This window comes from Arachis hypogaea, chromosome 10, assembly GCF_003086295.3.
Source record: "Arachis hypogaea cultivar Tifrunner chromosome 10, arahy.Tifrunner.gnm2.J5K5, whole genome shotgun sequence".
NCBI lineage: Eukaryota > Viridiplantae > Streptophyta > Magnoliopsida > Fabales > Fabaceae > Arachis > Arachis hypogaea.
In genome coordinates, this window is record NC_092045.1 from 80,410,810 (window position 1) to 80,414,615 (window position 3,806).

General features: G+C 42.9%; 1 non-coding gene across 1 annotated transcript; it reads left to right on the forward strand.

The window, feature by feature from the left end:
- Window positions 1–3,425: 3,425 nt before the first annotated feature.
- On the forward strand, window positions 3,426–3,529 carry LOC112718652 (small nucleolar RNA R71). Its single transcript, XR_003160983.1, has one exon. It is a non-coding gene; the product is annotated as a small nucleolar RNA R71 (small nucleolar RNA).
- Window positions 3,530–3,806: the final 277 nt, after the last annotated feature.

The following is a 3,806-nucleotide window of genomic DNA, read 5'->3' on the forward strand; positions in this document are numbered from 1 at the left end:
TGATGGGCTTGTCTTCTTCAATGGAGACATCTCCATCTATGATAACTCCGGCTGAATAACATAGATGGCATATGAGGTGGGGGAAGGCTAGCCGTGCCATGTATGAAGGCTTGTCGGCTATTTTGTAGAGTTCATTGGATATGACTTCATGAACTTCCACTTCCTCTCCAATCATGATGCTATGAATCATGATGGCCCGATCCACAGTAACTTCAGATCGGTTGCTTGTAGGGATGATGGATCTTTGGATGAACTCCAACCATCCTCTAGCTACAGGCTTGAGGTCCAGTCTTCTTAGTTGGACTGGTTTGCCTTTGGAGTCTACTCTCCATTGGGCGCCTTCCACACAAATGTCCATTAGGACTTGGTCCAACCTTTGATTGAAGTTGACCCTTCTTGTGTAGGGGCGTTCATCACCTTGCATCATGGGTAGATGAAACGCCAACCTCACATTTTCCGGACTGAAATCTAAGTATTTCCCCGAACCATTGTGATATAGTTCTTTGGATTCGGGTTCATACTTTGATCATGGTTCCTAGTGATCCATGCATTAGCATAGAACTCTTGAACCATCAATATTCCGACTTGTTGCATGGGGTTGGTTATGACTTCCCACCCTCTTCTTTGAATTTCATGTCGGATTTCCGGATACTCATTCTTTTTGAGCTTGAAAGGGACCTCGGGGATCACCTTCTTCTTTGCCACAACATCATAGAAGTGGTCTTGGTGGCTCTTGGAGATGAATCTCTCCTTCTCCCATGACTCGGAAGTGGAAGCTTTTGCCTTCCCTTTTCCTTTTCTTGAGGAAACTCCGGTCTTGGGTGCCATTGATGGTGAATGGAAAATAAAAAGCTTAGGCTTTTTACCACACCAAACTTAAAATTTGCTCGTCCTCGAGCAAAAAAGAAAAGAAGAGTAGAAGAAGAAGAAGAAAATTTTGGTAGAGAAGGAGAGGAGGGGGTTCGGCTATTTGAGAGAAGAAGGGGTTTTTGTTGTGTGAAAATGAAGAAGAAAGGAGAGGTATTTATAGGGAGATGGAGGGTTGGGTTTCGGCCATTTTGGGTGGGAATGGGTGGGAAATTGAATTTGAATTTGATGAGGGTAGGTGGGGTTTATGGGGAAGAGGAATTGAGGTGATTGATGAAGAAGATTGGGAATTGTGACATGGGGAAATCAAATCACAAAAATAGGATTAGAAGGTAAGATGGGAAGATGGTAGGTGGGGATCCTGTGGGGTCCACAGATCCTGAGGTGGGGATCCTGTGGGGTCCACAAATCCTGAGGTGAAAAGAAATACCATTCCTTCACCCTATAGGCGTGTAAATTGCCTTCATGCATCATTCTGGCGTTCAAACGCCCATTGGTGCATGTTCTGGGCGTTAAACGCCCATGTGATGCTTGTTTCTGGCGTTGAACGCCAGTTTCAAGCTTGTTTCTGGCGTTCAGCGCCAGAAAGATGCTCTGTTCTGGCGTTGAACGCCAGCCAGATGCATCTTCTGGGCGTTGAACGCCAGCCCGTGCGTCCTCCAGAGTGAAAATTTTTTTTCTTCTGTTTTTGACTCTGTTTTTAATTTTTTTGATTTTTTTCGTGACTCCTCATGATCATGTACCTAATTCAACACAAAAATAACACCAAAACAAAATAAAATAAAATTAGATAAATAAAATTGGGTTGCCTCCCAACAAGCGCTTCTTTAATGTCAATAGCTTGACAGTGGCTCTCATGGAGCCACAAGATGATCAGGTCAATTTAATGTGTTGTCTCCACACCAAACTTAGAGTTTGGATATGGAATTTGAACACCAAACTTAGAGTTTGGTTGTGGCCTCACAACACCAAACTTAGAGTTTGACTGTGTGGGCTCTTCTTGACCTTGAACTGAGAGAAGCTCTTCATGCTTACTCTCTTTTGTCACAGAGGGATGGCCATGTGCCTGAAACACAAGGTATTCTCCATTCAATTGAAGAACTAACTCTCCTCTGTGAACGTCTATCACAGCTTCTGCTGTGGCTAGGAAAGGTCTTCCTAGGATGATGCATTCATCATCTTCCTTCCTAGTGTCTAGGATTATGAAATCAGCAGGGATGTAAAGGCCTTCAACCTTCACTAGCACGTCCTCTACTATTCCATAAGCTTGTCTCATGGACTTGTCTGCCAATTGTAATGAGAACAAGGCAGGTTGTACCTCAATGATCCCTAACTTCTCCATTACAGAGAGTGGCATCAGATTTATCCCTGATCCCAGATCATATAGAGCTTTTTCAAAGCTCATGGTGCCTATGGTGCAAGGTATTAAGAACTTGCCAGGATCTTGTTTCTTTTGAGGTAGAGTTTCCTGAATCCAAGTATCTAAGTCACTAATGAGCAAGGGAGGTTCACTTTCCCAAGTCTCATTACCAAATAGCTTGGCATTCAGCTTCATGATAGCTCCTAAATATTGAGCAACTTGCTCTCCAGTCACATCTTCATCCTCTTCAGAGGATGAATAATAGTCAGAGCTCATGAATGGCAGAAGGAGATTGAATGGAATCTCTATGGTCTCTGTATGAGCCTTAGATTCCTCAGGATCCTTAATAGGAAACTCCTTCTTGCTTGAGGAACGTCCCAGGAGGTCTTTCTCACTAGGATTTTCGTCCTCCTCCTCCTTGATGCATTCGGCCATGTTGACTAAGTCAATGGCTTTGCACTCTCCTTTTGGATTCTCTTCTGTATTACTTGGGAGAATACTGGGAGGAGTTTCAATAACTTTCTTACTCAGCTGGCCTACTTGTGCCTCCAAATTTCTAATGGAGGATCTTGTTTCATTCATGAAACTGAAAGTGGCTTTTGACAGATCAGAGACTATATTAGCTAAATTAGAATTATTTTGTTCAGAGTTCTCTGTCTGTTGCTGAGAAGATGATGGATATGGCTTGCTATTGCCTAGCCTATTGCGTCCACCATTGTTAAAGCCTTGTTGAGGCTTTTGTTGATCCTTCCAGGAGAAATTTGGATGATTTCTCCATGATGGGTTATAAGTGTTTCCATAGGGTTCACCCAGATAATTAACCTCTGCCATGGCAGGGTTCTCAGGATCATAAGCTTCTTCAGAAGCTGCCTCTCTAGTACTGTTGGATGCATGTTGCAATCCATTCAGATTTTGAGAGATCATGTTGACCTGTTGAGTCAACACTTTGTTCTGAGCCAGTATGGCATTCAGAGCATCAATTTCAAGAACTCCTTTCTTCTGAGGTACCCCATTATTCACGGAATTCCTCTCAGAGGTATACATGAACTGGTTGTTTGCAACCATGTCAATGAGTTCTTGTGCCTCTTCAGGCGTTTTCTTCAGGTGAATAGATCCACCTGCAGAATGGTCCAGTGACATTTTCGAAAATTCAGAGAGACCATAATAGAATATATCTAATAGGGTCCATTCTGAAAACATGTCAGATGGACATCTCTTGGTCAACTGCTTGTATCTTTCCCAAGCTTCATAGAGGGATTCACCATCTTTTTGTTTGAAGGTTTGAACATCCACTCTCAGCTTGCTCAGCTTTTGAGGAGGAAAGAATTTATCCAAGAAGGCAGTGACCAGCTTATCCCAGGAGTCCAGGCTATCCTTAGGTTGTGAATCCAACCATATTCTAGCTCTGTCTCTTACAGCAAAAGGGAAAAGCATGAGTTTGTAGACTTCAGGATCAACTCCATTCGTCTTCACAGTCTCACAGATCTGCAAGAACTCAGTTAAGAACTGATAAGGATCTTCAGATGGAAGTCCATAAAACTTGCAGTTTTGTTGCATTAGTGCAACTAGTTGAGGCTTA